The sequence below is a fragment of the Cucurbita pepo genome, chromosome LG05 (assembly GCF_002806865.2).
Source record: "Cucurbita pepo subsp. pepo cultivar mu-cu-16 chromosome LG05, ASM280686v2, whole genome shotgun sequence".
Lineage (NCBI taxonomy): Eukaryota > Viridiplantae > Streptophyta > Magnoliopsida > Cucurbitales > Cucurbitaceae > Cucurbita > Cucurbita pepo.
Window position 1 is genome coordinate 5,289,824 of NC_036642.1, and position 22,031 is coordinate 5,311,854.

The 22,031-nt window shown below is 36.1% G+C and overlaps 4 non-coding genes across 4 annotated transcripts; all 4 read left to right on the forward strand.

The window, feature by feature from the left end:
* The first annotated feature begins 5,466 nt into the window (after window positions 1–5,466).
* Window positions 5,467–5,540, forward strand: TRNAT-CGU. Its single transcript has one exon. It is a non-coding gene; the product is annotated as a tRNA-Thr (tRNA).
* Window positions 5,541–8,384: 2,844 nt separating this feature from the next.
* Window positions 8,385–8,458, forward strand: TRNAT-CGU. The gene has a single exon. It is a non-coding gene; the product is annotated as a tRNA-Thr (tRNA).
* Window positions 8,459–14,363: 5,905 nt separating this feature from the next.
* Window positions 14,364–14,437, forward strand: TRNAT-CGU. The gene has a single exon. It is a non-coding gene; the product is annotated as a tRNA-Thr (tRNA).
* A 385-nt stretch (window positions 14,438–14,822) lies between these two features.
* Window positions 14,823–14,896, forward strand: TRNAT-AGU. The gene has a single exon. It is a non-coding gene; the product is annotated as a tRNA-Thr (tRNA).
* Window positions 14,897–22,031: the final 7,135 nt, after the last annotated feature.

Below are 22,031 nucleotides of genomic sequence, written 5' to 3' on the forward strand. Positions count from 1 at the left end.
TCACTTGCAGGTTAGTGAAAGATGATGATGTGTTTGAAGAAGATAGAGGGTGCAAAGAATCCAGCAAACATGTTGATAAAATGTGTTGATGTTGGAATATTGAGGTTGTGCAAAGCTTCAATTGGTATGGTGCAGTGAAGATACTCATGGTCGTTTGAGAATGAAATTCTTGGTTGACTAGATCAGTCTCATGCTTATTTATAGCTTTGTCAACGGTTATACATAGTAAAACTATATATATTTTAAATTACATATAAAGTAAATTGTCATAAATAGCAAATAGCTATGTATAGTAAAAAACTATATCCGGTAAAGCTATATATGGTAGATAGTTATATATTCCTACTGCAGAGCTTTGAAGATGTAGTTATATATCCGTTCGGCAGAACTTTGAAAATGTACTTTCTATATTCTCTGTATTCTCTCTTACTTTACATCACTACAAATCCTTTAGCCAATATTCTCCTTGCATTTTCTCTATCCTGTTCTTTGTGTTCATCTTGATCGAGTGTGTGCCTTGTTGTGCGATCCTAACAATCATCATAGTTCATATACATATCAAAACATAATAATAAAGTTATCAGAACCTTATTCGACCTACTGGGTCTCTAAGTTAACCAACCTGAAATTTCAAAGTTGTGTTAGGATCGATACCAGTTGTTAGGATCGCACAACAACGCACACGCTCGATCTAGATGAACACAAAGAGAAGGATAGAGAGAAGTTGCAAGGAGAACTCTGGCTAAAAGGATTTTTTATTGATGACTTCAGGCATGTACAACAAGAGAGTACAGAGAATAGAAAAGTACATTTAAGAGCTTTACTGGACGGGATATATATATGGTTCAGTCTACTAAATATAGCTTTACCAGATTTAACCATCTACTATATATAGCTATGTACCATATATAGCTTTACCGGATATAGCCATTGACCAAGCTATAAATACAGGGAGCAGACTCCATAACTCAACAATTCTCCCACTTGGAGACTGATCCTACACCATACCAATTAGGGCTTTGCATAGCTTTAATTTTCCAACATCAACACATTTTGTCAACATGTCTGCTGGATTCTTTGCACCCTCTATCTTCTCCAAACACATATCGCCTTCTTCCACTAACCTGCGAGTGAAATGGTACCGTCTTCTAATGTGTTTTGTTCTTGAATGATAGACTGGGTTTTTCACCAACTGTATGGCACTCTGACTATCTGTATAAAGGATCTTCTTGCACTGCTTCCGGCCTAATTCTTCTAGATAGTCTGTCATCCATATCATCTCCTTTCCAGCTTCAGCTATGGCCACGTACTCAGCTTCAGTAGATGAAAGAGCAACGCATTTCTGAAGCTTAGACATCCAACTCACTGCTGTTCCATCTATAGTGTAGATATACCCAGATGTGCTCTTGCTGGAGTCTACATCTCCACTCAGATCAGCATCCACAAAACCTTGCAGAACTACTTTGCCATTGCCATAACAAAGTGTAGTATTGGATGTACCTCTCAGATATCTTAGAAGCCACTTCACAGCTTCCCAATGTTCCTTCCCTGGATTTGCCATGTACTTGCTAACAACTCCCACTGCATGTGTTATGTCAGGTCTAGTGCAGACCATAGCATACATCAAACTCCCAACTGCAGAAGCGTACGGAACTGATGCCATGTGCTCACGTTCCTCAACTGTCTTGGGAGATTGCCCCTTTGACAATTTAATATGATTTGCCAAGGGGGTAGTCCTGGGTTTAGCGTTATTCATCTTGAATTTGGACAACACCTTCTCAATGTACTGCTCTTGGGATAGATTTAATGTGCCAGCAGATCTATCTCGAGAAATCCTCATCCCAAGGATCTGCTTCGCTGCACCTAAATCTTTCATCTCAAATACTGAAGACAAGCTTGCCTTCAGGTGGTTTATCTCCCTCATACTTGATCCAGCAATTAGTATATCATCCACATACAGGAGTAGAAACACATAAGAATCAGTGTATTTCTTGAGGTAGCAACACTGATCCTTTTCACTTCTGTGGAAACCACTCTTGCTCATGAAGGAGTCAAACTTCTTGTACCATTGTCTCGGTGCTTGTTTCAGTCCATACAAGCTCTTATTGAGCTTACACACCATGTGCTCCTTGCTTGGAGCTGCAAATCCTTCGGGTTGTTGCATATAGATCTCCTCGTCTAGATCTCCATGTAAAAATGCCGTTTTTACATCCATTTGCTCAAGGTGCAAATTCTCCGATGCAACAATACTCAGTAGAATTCGGATAGTAGTTAATTTCACAACTGGAGAAAAGATCTCAGCATAATCAATGCCTTTTCTTTGTGAATATCCTTTAACTACTAACCGAGCCTTAAACCTCCTTCTGCCATCTGGTTCAACCTTGATTTTGAACACCCATTTGTTCAACAGAGCTCTCTTTCCTGTAGGCAACTCAGTCAGCACCCACGTATTATTCCTTTCAAGTGAGCTCATCTCATCATCCATGGCTTGCTCCCACTTAGTTGAATCTTCCACTTGTAGGGCCTCATCAAAGGACTCTGGTTCTCCTTCGTCAGTCAGCAACAGATAGTGTAATGAGGTTGAATATCTGTCTGGTGCTCTGGTAGTTCTGGATGATCTTCTCAACACCTGTTCAGGTGCAACTTGCTCCACGTCTGGTTCTTCAGCAATAGGATCAGCCACGTCTGGTTCTTCAGCAATAGGATCAGGAGTTTCTTGAGCTTCTGTTGTACCATCACTGTGTGAATTTTCTTGCCACTCAAATTCAACTCCCACTTGCTTCGTAGTCTCAGAGTTTATCTTCTCTCTGTCCTTGTACATGACATTTTCATCAAAGGTCACATCACAGTGTCTTAGGATCTTCATATTTTTCTCATCCCAAAACCTATACCCGAACATGTCAGAGCCATAGCCTATGAAGTAGCATTTCACAGCCTTAGCATCAAGCTTATCTCTCTTCTCTGGATCAACATGAACATATGCAGTACAGCCAAAGGTTCTCAAGTGAGAGTACTTGAGTTCTTTTCCTGTCCATACTTCTTCGGGCAATTTGAACTTCAAGGGTACTGACGGCCCTCTATTAATCAAATATGCTGCTGTGTTCACAGCATCAGCCCAGAATGCCTTTGGCAATCCAGAATGAATCCTCATGCTTCTTGCTCGCTCATTCAAGGTTCTGTTCATCCTTTCTGCAATACCATTTTGTCTTGCCTTACCGGGAATTGTTCTTATTAATCTAATTCCCTCAGCTGCACAAAATGTTATAAACTCTGATTTGTTGTACTCTCCTCCATTGTCAGACCTCAGGCATTTGATCTTCAAGCCGGTCTGATTTTCAACTTCAGCTTTCCACTTCTTGAAGGTGGTAAACACATCTGACTTATGTTTCAGAAAGTAAACCCATACCTTCCTGCTGAAGTCATCGATGAAGGTGACGTAGTACCTTGATCCACCAAGTGATGAAACTGGAGATGGTCCCCAGACGTCTGTATGGACCATTTCCAACCGCACTTTCTTCGGTTCTCTGGCAGCCTTTGTGAAACTAACTCGTTTCTGTTTGCCCATAACGCAGCTCTCACAAAGACCCATATCAACAGATTTTAAGCCTTCTAAAGCTCCTTTCGCAGTGAGCATCTTCATTCCTTTGACGCTCATATGTCCAAGTCTATTGTGCCATAGACTTGAATTGGAAGCACTCTCAGCAGCAGCAGTCATGTTTATACACTCTGCAGTAGTGTATAAGGTTCCAGATTTTGTGCCACGCGCAACAACCATGGCGCCCTTCACAATCTTCCAGGAACTCTTTCCAAACTCTGCTGCATAGCCTGTGCTATCCAACTGACCAATAGAGATCAGGTTCTTCTTGAGACCAGGAATGTATCTGACATCTTGTAATGTCCATTGATTTCCTGCTGGAGTTTGTATGGAGACATCTCCCTTTCCTTCAATCTCCAAGGTTTTATTGTCGGCAAGATACACCTTCCCGAAATTTCCTGATTTGAAATTTCGAAACAATTCCTTACTTGGAGACGAATGGAACGATGCACCTGAATCCAAAATCCAGGATTCAGCTGGGCTATCCACACTAAGGATTAAAACGTCCTCAGCATCTTCTGTTGTGTATATAGAATCATCATCATCTTCAGATTTATGATTCTGCTTCTTCTTTAGCTTTGTACAATCTGTCCGAAAGTGTCCTTTTCCCCCACAGCTCCAACACGTTACGTTGGGTTTGTTTGGAGATTTTCCCCGGTTCTTTGATTTTGAACGCCCATGTTTGTTTGAGCTCTTTGATTTGCTTCTTCCCCTTCGATCAACACTGAGAGCATTGCCTGATGAATCTCCAGTTTCCCGTTTGCGAATACTTTCGCTGAGAACTACATCTCGAATTTCATCAAACTTCAGTTTATCAGATCCTCGGGAACTGCTGATTGCGGCAACAACAGTATCCCATGACTCGGGTAAGGATGACATCAAAATCAACGCTTTAATTTCATCTTCGAAATTAATTTCCACCGAACCCAGTTGACTTATGATCATATTGAATTCATTTATATGATCCGCAACACGTCCACCTTCAGACATCTGTAGATTGAACAATCTACGCATCAAATACACCTTGTTCATAGCCGACGGTTTTTCATACATATTTGACAGCGCCTTCATCAGATCTGACGTTGTCTTCTCCTTGATGATGTTAAACGCCACGTTTCTGGATAGCGTCAACCGGATCATCCCTAAGGCTTGTCGATCCTTGAGCTTCCACTGTTCCGTGGTCATGGTATCCGGCTTCACCCCCAACAGAGGTTCGTGAAGATCTTTCTGGTACAGATAATCTTCAATCTGCATCTTCCAGAAACCGAAATCGGATCCATCGAACTTCTCAATTCCAATCTTTGAACTTTCCATCTTCACAGATCGTGGTGAATTTTGCCTTGCTCTGATACCAGTTGTTAGGATCGATACCAGTTGTTAGGATCGCACAACAACGCACACGCTCGATCTAGATGAACACAAAGAGAAGGATAGAGAGAAGTTGCAAGGAGAACTCTGGCTAAAAGGATTTTTTATTGATGACTTCAGGCATGTACAACAAGAGAGTACAGAGAATAGAAAAGTACATTTAAGAGCTTTACTGGACGGGATATATATATGGTTCAGTCTACTAAATATAGCTTTACCAGATTTAACCATCTACTATATATAGCTATGTACCATATATAGCTTTACCGGATATAGCCATTGACCAAGCTATAAATACAGGGAGCAGACTCCATAACTCAACAATTGGTCCAAAGGATTTTTTTACCCAACTCGAGTATGGTCCTACTTTTTCATATAATAAAGTTAGGATGGTATCAAAACATTGAAGTAGGTTGTTTAGGAATTTGTTCATTTAACACTATAATTAATTTTTTTTTGTTTATTTGTCGTTTCAACGTTCGATACATTCTCTTCTTTAAGTGGCTCTTGTAGCTCAGTTGGTTAGAGCACTTGTTTCGTAAGCAAGAGGTCTTGAGTTCAACTCTCAACAAGAGCATTGCTATCACTATATACTAATATTCCCAAAGCACAAAGTTGCATGGAAAGGAGTAACTCCCTTTTGTGGTTTTTCCTTGTTTTTACCTGCGTATCCATTCTTCCTCATGGTCGAAAACTGTTCTTCTTCCTCGTGGAAAACTATGATTGACTTATTTTCTTTCAGTGCTAGTAACTTTTTTTGGAGGGAGCGTCTTACAGGGTGAGGTTCGTGATTCAGTTGGGGCACGAAAACTCCGGCGCCTTGCCGGAATTTATCCGATCGTTACATAATTAACACTATCTCACCTTACCATTATTCTTCCTCTAATAAACTATGATCAACTTCTTTTGGAGAAAGCGAATGAGGGGAGTGTCTTACGGGGTGAGGTTCGTGATTTGGTTGGGGCACGAAAACTCCGACGCCTCACCGAAATTTTTAAAGGTATATGCCTTAAGATAAATACTTGTGAAATCCCAAGTCTGCAAAACCGGTATACAGGACTGCAGCACAACCTTTGTAGAACCTTCTCCAATTTGCACAAATAAGCTTCAAATGATTATTCCATAAACCGAGAAGAAATACATGAATGTCTCCATGAACGCTTCCACCATGTAAGTAAAAATGGTCATCATACATCGTTGAAATGTTGCTAGAGCATTGCAAAACCAAAAAGACATTCGTATAAAAACAAAGATTCCATACGGGCACATAAATGTGGTCTTCTCATGATCTTCATTGTAATTTGGTTGTATCTCGAATAACCATTTAAGAAGCAATAATGTAAGGAATGGTAAGGAATGGTCCTCGCATGTCACTTTATTCAGTCTTTTATAATCGATATAAACTCTTCATCTATTCACTATTCTAGCGAGGATCAACTCATTGTTCGCATTTGCCATTATTATTATCCCTCTTTTCTTAGGAACACACTGAACAGGTTCAAATTATATTTCTAAACGGTACAATATGTTTTAGTTATGTAAAGACATTTTTAACGTTTTTATTTTAGTCATTGATCTTTGAAATAATTTTAATCTTTTTTTTTTATTTGTCGTTTCAATGTTCGATACATCTTCTTTTTCAAATGGCTCTTGTAGCTCAGTTGGTTAGAGCACTTGTTTCGTAAGCGAGAGGTCTTGAGTTTTGTTCATTGAGTCACTCCACTGTAGACCTAGAGTTGCACTCTTATGTACTGTATGACAAGTTATGTTCATTGATATAATCATTACAAGCAACTCAATCTTTAACGAGTTATTTGTAATTACAGTTTGGTCAAAAGTCCATTTTACCCCTATAATTACATCTTTTACCTTAAGTATCATTGATTCTCTAATGAACTCAATCTTTAACGAGTTATTTGTAATTACAGTTTGGTCAAAAGTCCATTTTACCCCTGTAATTACATCTTTTAAGTATCATTGATTCTCTAATGAACAATTTGTTTATGAGAGGGTGAGACCTCATTGTTGAAGTCCCGAAATTAGTATTTAAGAGAGCAACTCATCTACCTTCTTTATGTGAAAATGAGTGAATTTCATCTCGCAATATTATGTTTCGAGCTCCATATTTGGTTAAGTTTCCAAAATGGCAAACATATTGAATGAGCTACGAGGGTCATTCTCATTCATCCAAATCAAACGACAAGCCCTCACAGGTAAGAGTTCATAATTCATTCAAGATTAAAATCGAGTCGCATATGATCTTCACATGAAATATTAATCTTCTCAATTAAGGAATTTATAAAAAAAATAGATTAAATATTTCTTGGTCCAGTCTTATACAAACTCTTTTGAATATTTGTTGTTCTTTGTTTTATTTTCTTTGGTTAACAACACTTCAGATTCTTGATGAAAAGTTGAAATTTTTTCGACTTTAAAAAGGTCAAACAAACGGCGATTTTATTTTTGTATGTTTTATTTTTTTCATTCAATAATTAAGGCGTGAAATATCGTATCATTGATCTTTAAGTTTAAATTTGCTTCAAAACTTTAGAATATGTTTTAATTATGTAATGACATTTTTAATACTTTTATTTTAGTTATTGATCCTTGAAATAGTTTCAAAATAATATTTCATTCAAATATCAAAACATAAATAATAAAGTTTTCGTGGTATCAAAATTTTATTCGAGCTTTGGGTCTCCAAGTTAACCAACCTGAAATTTCAAGGTTCGTCCAAAGGATTTTTTTTATCCAACCCGAGTACGCTCCTATTTTTTTTCATAATAAGTTATCTTGGTATCAGAACCTTAAAGTATTGGTTGTTTCGGAGTTTATTCATTAGCCAAATCTAGAGCTTTTAGAAAGTAACATTCTATTTGACGTAAAATCAAGCTTGTTTGAAGGTTTTAAAATACATACTTAATTACATTTATTTATTAAATTGAAATAATAAATAAATATTTTTTAAAAGTTGAAGGACTATTAAAAAAAAACATCGAAATCAATAATCACGATAGAATTTACTTCGATAATATTGGTTTATTTGATTTGGGTTTATCCGGTAAAAATAAAAATGAGTATTTTGCTTATTTTCTCGTTTGTATAAAGAAGTTTATTTGGTTTCTATTTTATGATCGGATTCTTTGTATAATATTAACCTCTCTTTATGGCTTTCCTTATTAAAGCTTTCATGGCATCCGTTTGGCGATCCTAAAATTTAGTATTTTCCAATTTCATATAGCTCTTGTAGCTCAGTTGGTTAGAGCACTCGTTTAATAAGTGGGAGGTCTTGAGTTCAACTCTCAACAAGAGCATTATTTATCATTTATAAAGTATATATCTAAGGTATGACATTAATTAATTTTTTTTTTTTTTTTGTTTATTTGTCGTTCAACGTTCGATACATCACCTTCTTCAAGTGGCTCTTGTAGCTCAGTTGGTTAGAGCACTTGTTTCGTAAGCAAGAGGTCTTGAGTTCAACTCTCAACAAGAGCATTGCTTTCAACTCATATTTCCTTAGATATATTTTGTCAATATTTGACTATCTTATTTGGCTCGATATTATCCTTATATTAATATTCTCATGCACATTTCTTATATGGAAAGGATTAAGAGCATATCTCAAGTGTATCCTCGTGTGTCACTTTATTCAGTCTTTTACAATCCATACAAACATAGTAATATAATTTCCGAACACATGAATTACTGTTGAAAAGCAACAATCTCATTTTTGAACCGTGCGTTTCTAGTGGGTGAAAAGTACTTGATAAAAAATTTCTCTGCTAGACTATTCCACGAATCAATTGTTCCCGGTGCTAAGGTATTCAACCATGATTTAGCATCATCCCTCAATGAATATGGGAATAAGCTTAGTCTAATCACATCTTTATCCACTCCTTGGAATCGAAATGAGTCACTAACTCCCAAAGATGACTTTAGGGGTAGGTGAGGATCTTCTAACAGCAGTCCATGAAATTGCCCAATGGTTTGTAACATTTGAAACATCACGGGCTTTAGCTCAAACGTGGTTGCTTGCATTTCGGGTCTAATAATGCATGGATTTAGCTCTTCCACAGCTGGGTGTGCATATGCTCGGATTGCTCTTTCTCTATCATCTGCTAAATGAATGGCACTAGCAGTAAATTCTCTCTTGATTAGCCATCATCACTGGATTTTCAAACTCCCGATTCAGTTGGGTCATTTGCTGTATATTCTGTTCTGCCATTTTCTTTTTCTCCCTCAACTTTCGTCTAAAGGTTCTCTATTTCGGGATCAAAAATAAATTTCAAACCCGTAGGTGGGTTCATGTACAGAATTTTGCACCAGTAAGCTCAATTCTGTAGCAGTAAATTCAGTAGTAGAAAATTCAGCTTACTATGGTTTCTTTTTGGCTCCAACTCACGAAAATCTACGGCAAGTAAAATAACCAAATTAGGTTCCCTAGCAATGGCGCCAAAAACTTGATCGCTTGTGGATGTATATAATAAAATGATGTAAAATTCACAAGAATAAGTACAAGTATACACTATCACGAGTAGCAAGTAATAAGTAAATTATCGNCAATAAATGAGAAAATGGTGAATAAGAATGCAATATTACCTACAGAAAGACATGATATAACTCTACTTTTAGAGAGTTATCACACCCCCAAAAGATTGCTCATCCTTGAGCAATAATTCCCTCCACTCTCCCTTTTTTTTTCTCATTAACAAAATGTTGATAGAGTATTCATCAGAGGCATGATTTAGATCACATTCTTTATATTCCTTCCTCAAATTNACAGAAAATGATAAGAAAATCAACTATAATGAGAAAGGTTCGGCTAAGAGAGATTAAATAGATGAGTTGTTGAGTTTTGTGGTANTTTCTAAAATGATCACCATTCCCTTTTACATTTGTTTTTGTGACTTGACTTCATAATTAGCCATTGTCCTCAATGAGAATTAGTGTGGGTGTGGAATCATTCTTGAAAGTAAATTGAGGTGTAGAAGCTCTTGGTTATCGTTTGTGTTGGAAAAATGGTTTAAAGGTTGGGTGAATTATGGGAATTCTTTCTGATTAAGGTGGATTATGATAGATTGGATCCTTACCGTAACTTTGATGAATACTCTTCAATGTGAGCTTGACTTCATAATTAGCCATTGTCCTCAATGAGAATTAGTGTGGGTGTGGAATCATTCTTGAAAGTAAATTGAGGTGTAGAAGCTCTTGGTTATCGTTTGTGTTGGAAAAATGGTTTAAAGGTTGGGTGAATTATGGGAATTCTTTCTGATTAAGGTGGATTATGATAGATTGGATCCTTACCGTAACTTTGATGAATACTCTTCAATGTGAGCTTNCGTCAACATACTTAAACTATATAAAACTCTCTCGCCTCCCCTATTAAGTTTAGCTCTCCATATAAACTGAATTAAACAGAGGAATTTGCATCTTCATCATGTAAAATGGATGGAATAAGGAAATAGAGAGTTATCCCAGTTTGTTGTCATTCGTCAATGGAAGTTCCCTTCTCTTGAGCTCTCACGTCCACCTCTTTGCCCTAATCAATCCTTGTTGGTCTCCTTTTCCTTCGGCTGTCAACAGCTGCTGGATTAGAGTTTTCTTCTTCTTCCCTGGTTTCACAGTAGTTCACTGCAGCAGAGGCTGCTGCTGTGTAATTCCATTTTCTCCCCAAATGTGGCTCCTCTCCTCTTGGTCTTCCTTTTCCTTTTATATTGAGCATGGGTTCCCCTTTAGGGCTTTGAATAAGTAGTGCACATAGGATGTTCCTCAGTGGGTAGTCAATGACCCACTTGGACTGATGATGTGGATTTAAAATTTACATGTCATCCCCCATTTGTTTCCAAATTTGCTACTCCCACATGGTTTAGCATAAATGTCTGAAATTTTACCATATAACTCAATTAAATATACAATTAAGATCGATTTATGCCAAATCATATTTTTTTCATGTTAGACCGCAATAAACGATNACCACTCACCTCTTACTCTTACTGTTTTATTTATCCTATTGAAGCATTTTATATTAGATTCCTAGTTCTTGAAAAAAAAACATCCCTACTGCATATTAAAAGATGCATGATATATTACCCTATCTAATAAAGCTCATGTTTTCTCGGGGGCTTACAAGGACATCTTTCAAAATTATATGCAGTCAACAAAACAAAAACAGGCAACAAAATATGGATGCATGCTTCAAAATAAGATAATAAGATTGTAAATGGTGTGTTTAGAGAATTCCATCTTTAGGCATCGTGAAGATTCTTTGCGGCTCCATTCTTTTAAAATTTTCTCTAGAAACTTGGAAATACTGCTGCTATAAATTTGCTACCAGTCCAGCTATTGGTACTGCTGCTGTATGTCTACAACAGGTAAACTATGATGTCTAGCAGCTTCTTTCTTAACATTTCAAGCTTACCCGAGAATGTATAAGAATTATTTTCTGTCCATTTCTCTTTTCCATATAAATTTCTTTCCTTGGGGGATTAGAAAATCTTTGATGTTCCTAAAAAAAATTTCTTTGGTGGTGGTGCCTTGACATGTAGTGGATGAGAAAGTGAACAACATTAAAATGAAATAAAACCACATGCAAATGAAAATGGACAAGACAACTATGTGGCACCGTGCACTACNCGTGTAATTAGTCTCCTTTATAGGCTGAAATTAGCATTCCTAGCCACATCTCCAAAATTGGCTAACTTCCTTGGGGCATGCGAGTTACTCACAACAACAAGTAAAATAAAATTTGAAGATAGCTATTTAGAAACAACTATATAGGTGCATAAATAAAAAGAAAAGAAACACTAACTTGGTTTACTCGGAGCTTCATATATTTGCTTGCAAATTGTGACTAGCTCCCTTNAATCCATTGTCAAATAAGTGATGCCCCTTTGGAACTCTCCATCTTGAAGTGGGTGGGAATAATTTCATGAAGTCTATCTCTCATATATCAAATAGTTCTTCTGATGTAGTTCAACGGTGTGTAATTGATAGATAACTTCATTGATGAATTTATTCTTTTCTCTAATTCTAGTGATTCAAAAACTCTTTCCGTTTTATACAATTCTGCTTGTTGTGTAGTGTAATTATTCCAGCTGCTGTCTTCTTCTTGCTGCTGTTTCCAACTATTAGTTGCTGAATTCTCTGTCAATTTATAAATTGCTGAGCATTCCTCTACTACGGCTGGATATTTCATGTTGTCATTCATATGAAATTCTATTCGTTGATCATTCGTTCTCAACATTATGGTTCCCTTGTGGACATCTATCAATGTTCTTCCAGTTTTCAAAAATGGTCTCCCCAAGATAATTGGCACATCATGATCCGCTTCATAGTCCAAAATGATAAAATCAGCTGGAAATATGAATTTGTCCACTTGAATTAGGGTATCTTCGATTTTTCCTTCTGGATGAGTGAAAGATCGATATGGTAGTTGAAGAGTGACTGTAGTTGGTCTAGCTTCACCAATACCTACCTTTTTGTAAATAGACAGTGGCATTAGATTAATGCTTGATCCCAAATCACATAATGCTCGACCTAGCTTCTTCCCTCCTATTGATATTGGAATTGTGAATGAACCGGGGTCTTTCTCCTTTAGTGGGATCTTGTTTTTCAATATTGCACTACACTCTTCATTCAATGGTACTACCTTTGTGAATGTTTGCTGAATTCACCACACCTAAATGGTGGTGAGAGTTCTCTTATTTATAATCATTTACAAAATACAGAAATAGGGTAAATTACAAATAATATGAAAATAGCAATAAAATGAAAGAATAATAAATGAATACAATATATTTGCCTTTAATAAAAGGAAAAATATGGTAAGCCGTAATGTAAGGCAAATATCTAGATATTTGCCTTATAATGAACAGTCAACTATCCTTAACACACCCCCCCGCAAGCTAAGCGTCGGATTTGAATGAACGTGAAGCTTGGATCTGAAAAATTCAAAGAGAGGTCGAGAAATACTCTTTGTGAAGATGTCAGCAACTTGGAGATGAGAGGGTACATATTGTGTGCGAAGTTTGCCAGCGATAACAAGTTCTCGAAGGAAATGATAATCTAGTTCAACATGTTTGGCCCGCTTGTGAGAAACGGGATTAGAGCTAAAAAAAAATAGCACTTTTGTTGTCACATAAGAGTAAGGGCTGCTGTGAAATAGGGACCTTGAGGTCATGCAAAAGATGCGTAACCCAAAGAAGTTCAGCAGCAGTTGTGGCAAGAGCACGATACTCAGATTCACAGCTGGAGCGTGAGACAGTAGGTTGCTTTTTGGCACTCCAAGAAACCAGATTGTTACCAAGATAAATAGAATAGCCGGATGTAGAACGACGAGTATCGGGACAACCAGCCCAGTCAGCATCCGAATAAGCGACTAGCGTACTAGGAACAGTGGATGGACGAAAGGTAAGACAAAAGTGGAGTGTTCCTTTGACATAGCGAAAAATACGTTTGACAGCAAGAAAGTGATCTGCAGTAGGGGCATGCAAGAATTGACTGACAGAATTGATAGCATAGGCAATATCTGAACACGTAATAGGCAAGTACTGAAGGGCGCCAACAAGAGATCTATAGAGAGTAGGATCAGAGAAAGGAGAACCATTAGCAGTCAGATGTTGAGAAACAACCATGGGAGTGTGGACTGGTTTGCTATCGAGCAACTGAGCACGAGTAAGAATATCTCGGACATATTTTAACTGACTAATAAAGAGACCATCAGGAGTGGGTGAAGCTTCAAGACCAAGAAAGTAACTGAGAGAACCCCAATCTTTGGTAGCAAACTCAGAATGAAGCTTGTGAGTAAAGTTGTCAATAAGAGATGAGTTGTTGCCGGTAACAATAATGTCATAAACATAAAGAAGCAAATAGATAAGGTTAGATTGTTGATGAAAGACAAAAAGGGACGTGTCAGCGCGACTGCAAGAAAACCTAGTAATGAAGTACTATAAACTAAGCTTAAAAATCAGTAATGAAGATTGAATTTACTTCGATAATATTGTCTTTGATATGTATTTTATGATCCAATTCTATATACAATATAAACTGTAGCCGTCTTTTGCATTCTCTTTCATGTTTTCCTTATTAAAGTTTTCATGGTTTCAAAATCCTAAGATATGGTTGCTTAGGTGTTTATTCGTTTCCAGATTCTTGACTTCGTATGTTTATACTTTCAAGTAGCTCTTGTAGTTTAGTTGGTTAGAGCACTTGTTTAGTACACGGGAGGTCTTTGAGTTCAACTCTCAATGAAGAGCATTGTTTCCTTCAATAATCTAAGAAATGGTTTCACATACCATTTTAATCCTAGTTGCTTTTTCATTTTCCTTTCACAAAGTTAACATGGTATCAAAAACCTAAAATATAGAACGTTCAATGTTCGATACATCTTCTTTCTCAAATGGCTCTTGTAGCTCAGTTGGTTAGAGCACTTGTTTCGTAAGCGAGAGGTCTTGAGTTCAACTCTCAACAAGAGCATAAATGGTTGTAAATAATATGTTCTTATATTTTATATTTTATAACATTAGCTATAGACCTAGAGTGAATTGTATGATAAGTGTTATGTTCATTGATATAATCATTGACCTTGAAAGATCCACCAGGGTCATTCTCAGTCATCCAAATTAAAGGACAAGCCGATAATATTGGAATAGGTTATGCTTGATAATATTTGGATTTATCGTAAAAATAAAAATTAGTATTTTGCTTATTTTTTCATTTGTATAAAGAAGTCTATTTGGCTTGTATTTTATGATCCAAATCTATGTACAAGGTAAATCATAGCATTTAGTCAAAAGATATGGTTGCTTAGGTGTTTCTTCATTTGGCGATTCTAGAATGGGTATGTTTTTTTGTTCAATTGGCTCTCATAGCTCAGTTGGTTAGAGCACCCGTTTAGTAAGCGAGAGGTCTTGAGTTCAACTCCCAATAAGAGCGATTGTTGTTTTCTCCTAAATCTAAGAAATGGATGACACCAACATAATTTTGATATAGAGGGTTTAGTAAGCGAGAGGGTTGAGTTCAACTCTTGTGCACTGTTAGTTATGTCCGACATTGATATAATCGTTACAATCAAGTTAACTCTTTGGTTTAAAAGTTAGTTTTACGTATGTAATTACCTATTGTACAAGTTCTGAAATCATTACTTAATAGAACAACTCGTCTACTTTTCTTATATGAAAAGGAGCTCTTCTATTCTTCTTATATGGAAAGGAGTGAATTACTTATGATATTATGTTCCCAACTCCCTATTTGGTCTTTGAAGATCTATCTAGTGGCGTATCTCAGGCGTTTTGACGTCGGATTCTATCGTTTCATTCAAGGGTTCGTGGTTTTTCCTTGTTTTCGTCAGCGTGGGTATTAAGTGGTAAAGTCGAAAACCATTCTTCTTCCTCATGATAAACTATGATTAACTTATTTTCTTTACGTGGAGGAAACTTCTTTTGGAGGGAGCAAATGAGGGGAGTGTCTTACGGGGTGAGGTTCGTAATTTGGTTGGGGCACGAAAACTCCAGCGCCTCACTGAAATTTTTACGTTCTTCTAGGCGATCAGTTTTTTTTTTTTTTGTAACCGATCGTTACATAATTAACACTATCTCACCTTATTAAAAGTATATACCTTAAGATAAATATTCCCAAGTCTCTCTCCAAAACTAGTTTAGTGGACTGCAACACAACCTTGTTGTGATGACATGAGATGATGATGTAACATACTATAATGTTCTGATATGTTATGATGATGCGATGCATTATGATACTATGATACGTTATGATGATGATGTAATATGTTGTGATGACATGAGATGTATGATGATATAACATAGTATGATGATACATCATGTTACGATGAAAACTCATGTTACAATGATATACATGTATGAGATGTCATGTTGTAGTATGATAATGAAAAGTTTTCTCATACACAACTCTTAAGTAATGTTATGAATGATGAATGTATGAAAGTTGCTATTTGCATGTTACCTAGAATAATATGTGAATGATGTGTAGGGTTATGTCACATGAATGATTTAAGATAAAAAGCATAGAGATCTGATGCATATTGTATGTTCATTTACTCCAGAATACTTCCCCTTTTATGATGAGTACGGATGCATACACTATGATGATGATCATCATCATCTCTTGCATTATATATCCATTGCTATTCTTTTTGTTGAGATCATGTGGCCTACCACTATCCATTGACCATGAAATGAAATTTCTCCCAATAAAATAAAAGATTTCTTAGCACCTTTGTAGAACATTCTCCAAATTGCACAAATAAATTTCAAAGGATTATCCATATATCGAGAAGAAATACATGAATATCTCTATGAACGCTTCCACCATGTCAGCAAAGATGGTCATCATACATCGTTGAAATGTTGCTAGAGCATTGCAAAACCCAAAAGGCATTCGTCTAAAAATAAAAATTCCATACGGGCACGTAAATGTGGTCTTCTCATGATCTTCTAGACTAATTGTAATTTGGTTGTATCTCCAATAACCATTTAAGAAGCAATAACGTGACTTTCCAGCAAGTCTATCTTAATTGTAATTTGGTTGTATCTCGAATAACCATTTAAGAAGCAATAACGTGACTTTCCAACAAGTCTATCCGAGCATTTGATCAATGAATGGTAAGGAATGGTCCTCGCATATCATTTGATTCAGTCTTTTATAATCCATACAAACTCTTCATCTATTCATTATTCTAGCGAGGATCAACTCATTGTTCTCATTTACCATTATTGTTATCCCTCTTTTCTTAGGACCACTGAATAGGTTTAAATTATACTTCTAAACTTTAGAATATGTTTTAATTATGTAACGGCATTTTTAACATTTTTATTTTAGTCATTCAAATAATCATTTCATTAGCTTCCTTATTTAAAATGAAGATGAAAAATATTTAAAAAAATGTTATATTTGAAACATAATAATATAATTTGGGAAACCAATTCATCATCGTAATCAAGCATAAAATAGAAACACATGAATCACATAGCTCATCTAGATATCAAAACATAAATAATAAAGTTATCATGGTACCAGAGCCATTATTCGGGTTGGTGGGTCTCCAACCTAACCAACTTAAAATTTTAGGGTTGGTCCAAAGGATTTTTCCAACCCAACCCGAGTACCCTCCAACTTTTTTCCATAATAAAGTTACCATAGTATCAGAACCTTAAGGTATTGGTGGTTTGGGAGTTCGCTCGTTGGACAAATTTGGAGTTGACACGTTTTTACTTTCAAGTAGCTCTTAAAGCACGTTATTTTTGTTTTGGTTCCTAAACTATCAAAATATTTATTTTATGTTGAAGTTTTTACTTTTTAAAAGGCCTAAATATCAAATAAATATTTTTAAAAGTTAAAGTACTATTAAATAAACTTAAAAATCAATAATGAAGATAGAATTTAGTTCGATCATGTTGGATTAGGTTAGGTTTTATTTGATTTGGGTTTATCGTTTGCATAAAGATGTGTCTTTGATATGTATTTTATGATCCAATTCTATATACAATATAAACCGTAGCAGTTTTTTGCATTCTCTTCCCCTTTTCCTTATTAAAGTTTTCATGGTTTAAAAATCCTAAGATATGGTTGCTTAAGTGTTTATTCGTTTCCCGATTCTAGAATTGGTATGTTTATAGTTTCAAGTAGCTCTTGTTAGCTCAGTTGGTTAGAGCACTTGTTTAGTACTCACGAGGTCATTGAGTTCAACGCTCAATGAGAGCATTGTTTCCTTCCGTAATACAAGGAATGTTTCACATACAATTTTAATCCGAGTTGCTTTTTCATTTTTCTTTCACAAAGTTAACATGGTATCAAAAACCTCGTTCAAGTCTTTGTTTATTTGTCGTTTCAATGTTCGATACATCTCATTTTTCAAGTTTCTCTTGTAGCTTAGTTGGTTAGAGCACTTGTGGTTATAAATAAACTTGGTTTTTTCAAAACATGGGATGAATGTGGATCAAACACACGACTTTTAGATCTAACGCCCAATTGAGCTGCGGGTACAAAACTATTTTCAAGCTCTTCCCATTAAATTGAACTTATTGTATCATAGTAAGGGACATTATAGACCTACCCATTATAAGTTCCAATACAAAAATAATTCATTAAACTCTTTAATTATTCAATTTCTATGCATTAACTATAGGTCACTCCACTAAGACCTAGAGTTGCACTCTTATGTATTGTATGACAAGTTATGTTTATTGATATAATCATTACAAGCAACTCAATCCTTTACGAGTTGTTTGTAATTACTTCGGTCAAAAGTCCATTTTACCCCTGTAATTACATCTCTTACGTAAGTATAATTGATTCTCTAATCATTAATTTGTTTATGAGAGGGTGAGACCTCATTATTCAAGTCCCGAAATTAGTACTTAAGAGAGCAATTCATCTACTTTCTTTATGTGAAAATGAGTGAATTTCATTTCGCGATATTATGTTTCGAGCTTCGTATTTAGTCAAGTTCTCAAAATGGTAAACATATTGACTGAGCTACAAGAGTCATTCTCACTCATGCAAACAAAAGGACAAATACTCGCAAGCAAGAGTTCATAACTCATTCAATATTAACATCGAGTTGCATATGATCATCAAGGAATTTATAAAAAAAGATTAAATATTTCTTAGTCCAATCTTATACACACTCTTTGAATATTTCTGTTTCTTCTTGTTCTTACCATTAAATCTTTGATTATGGGTTTGTTGGAAAAGTAGTATTTATTTTATTTTGTTCCGTCAACAATATTTTGAGGTTCTTGATGAAAAGTTGAAGTTTTTTTTTTTTTTTTATCTTCTAAGACTTGTAATGACATTATAAGAATTAGTTCTTTGATTTGATTTGAAGTGGTGAGATTTGAACGGACTTTGGAAATGTCAAACAAGAATAGTCTTACCGATTCTATTTTTTTATGTTTTTTTTTACATTCAATAATTATGGTGTGGAACATCGAATCATTGATCTTTAGGTTTAAATTCTACTCTAAACTTTAGAATATGTTTTAATTATGTAATTACATTTTTAACATTTTTATTTTAGTTATTGATCCTTGAAATGGTTTCAAAATAATATTTCATTAATTTCTTTTTTTTTAATGAGATTGAAAAATATTAAAGACACATTTGAAACCAAGTAATATAATTTGGAGATCCAATTTATCATTGTTAGGTTATGGAGCTTGATGCTTATTTATAGTTTAGTCAACTGACACAGAGTAAACCTACATAGGTAAATGACATCTAAAGTAAATTGTCTAAATAATATATAGTAAAAAGGTAAAGCTATATATATAGTAAATAATTACATAAAGTAATAGTTATATTTGGTAAAGTTATATATAATAAGCTAAACTATATATATATATATATATCCCTAAGAGCTTTGAAATTGTACTTTTTTATGTTTTCTGTATTCTCTCGTACATACTTGTAGTCATCAATTCAAATTCTTTAGCCAATATTCTCCTTGCATTTTCTCTATTCTGTTATTTGTGTTCATCTAGATCGAGTGTCTGCGTTGTTGTGCGATCCTAACAATTGGTATCAGAGTTAGGCAAAATTCATCACGATCTGTGAAGATGGAAAGTTCAAAGATTGTAATTGAGAAGTTCGATGGATTCGGTTTCGATTTCTAGAAGATGCAGATTGAAGATTATCTGCCATAAAGATCTTCACAAACCCCTGTTGGGGGTGAAGCCGGATACCATGACCACGAAGCAGTGGAAGCTCAAGGATCGACAAGCCTTAGGGCTAATCCGGTTGACGCTATCCAGAAACGTGGCGTTCAATATCATTAAGGAGAAGACAACGTCAGATTTGTTGAAGGGCTATCGAATATGTACGAAAAACCGTCGGCTATGAACAAGGTGTAATTGATGCGAAAATTGTTCAATCTACAGATGTCTAAAGGTGGATCTGTTGTTGATAGTATAAATGAATTCAATATGATCGTAAGTCAACTAAGTTCGGTAGAAATTAATTTCGAGGATGAAATTAAAGCATTGATTTTGATGTCATCTTTACCTGAGTCGTGGGATATTGTTGTTGCTGCAATCAGCAATTCTCGAGGATCTGATAAATTGAAGTTTGATGAAATTCGAGATGTAGTTCTCAGCGAAAGTATTCGCAAACGAGAAATTAGAAATTCATCTGGTAGTGCTCTCAGTGTTGACCAACGGGGAAGAAGTAAAGCGAAGGGTCCAAACAAAGGGCGATCAAAATCAAAGAACCGAGAAAAATCTCCAAAAAGACCAAATGTAACGTGTTGGAATTGTGGAGAAAAAGGTCACTTTCAGACAGTTTGTACAAGACCAAAGAGAAAGCAGAATCACAAATTTGGAGATGATGATGATTCTATAAATTCGGCAGAAGACATTGGGGATGCTCTAATCCTTAGTGTGGACAGTTCGATTGAATCCTGGATTTTGGATTCATGTGCAACTTTTCATTCATCTCCAAATAAAAAGTTGTTCCGAAATTTCAAGTATAGAAATTTTGAGAGGTGTATATTGCTGACAACAAAGATTTAAAGATTAAAGGAAAAGTGGATGTCGGCATAAAAACTCCTGCAGGAAATCAGTGAACATTAAAGGATGTCAGATATATTCCTCATCTCAAGAAGAACCTAATCTCTATTGGTCAATTGGACAGCATAGGTTATGCAACAGAGTTAGGGAAGAGTTCGTGGAAAATTATGAAGAATGCTATGATGGTTGCACGTGGCATAAAATCTGGAACTTAATACACCACTGCAAGGTGTATGAACATGGCTGCTGTTGCTGAGAGTGCTTCAAATTCAAGTCTATGGCACAATAGACTTGGACATATGAACGTGAAAGGAATGAAGATGCTAGCTGCGAAAGGAGTTTTAGAAGGTCTGAAATCTGTTGATGTGGGTCGTTGTGAGAACTACGGTATGAGCAAGCAGAAACGAATTAGCTTCACAAGGATTGCTAGATAATTGAAGTAAGTGAAGTTGGAAATGATCCAAACAGATGTGGAGCAAGGTTCCAAGATAACGAAGCAAGTGGGAGCTGAGCTTGAGTTGTAGGGAAACTCACCTAGTAATGTTGTAGCAGATACTCATGAAACTCCTAAGACTACTACTGAGGAACCAAATGTGGAGTAACGTTCCAAGACCACGAAGCAAGTGGGAGTTGAGCTTGAGTTGCAAGGAAACTCACCTAGTGATGTTGTAGCAGATACTCATGAAACTCCTGAGACTACTGCTAAGGAACCAAATGTGGAGCAAGGTTCCAAGACCACGAAGCAAGTGGAAGTTGAGCTTGAGTTGCAAGGAAACTCACCTAGTGATGGATACTCATTAAACTCCTGAGACTACTGCTGAAGAACTAGATGTGGAGCAAGGTTCCAAGACCACGAAACAAGTGGGAGTTGAGCTTGAGTTGCAGGGAAACTCACCCAGTGATGTTGTAGCAGATACTCATGAAACTCTTGAGACTACTGCTGAGGAACCAGATATGGAGCAAGGTTCCAAGACAACAAAGCAAGTGGGAGTTGAGGTTGAGTTGCGAAAACAATCACTTAGTGATGTTGTAGCATATACTCAAAAAACTCCTGAGACTGTTGCATAGGAATCAGCGGTAAAGCAAGTGACACCTGAACCGGTGTTGAGAAGATCATCCAGTACTATCAGAGTACCAGATATGTATGTACCTTCATTACACTATCTGCTACAGATGAAAGGGAACCAGAGCCCTTTGATGAGGCCCTAAAGTTGGAGGATACAACAAAGTGGGAGCAAGCCATAGATGATGGGATGTCTAGGCTTCAAAAATGCGTTGTACTGAGGCTGAGTACGTGGCAATAGCTGAAGCTTGAAAGAAGACGATATGGATGACTGACTATCTGGAAGAATTGGGTAAGAAACAACATGAAAAGACTCTTTATAGAGATAGTCAAAGCGTCATACAGTTGGTGAGGAACCCGGTCTATCATTTAAAGACAAAACACAGAAGGCGATACCATTTCACTTGCAGGTTAGTGAAAGATGATGATGTGTTTGAAGAAGATAGAGAGTGTAAAGAATCTAGCA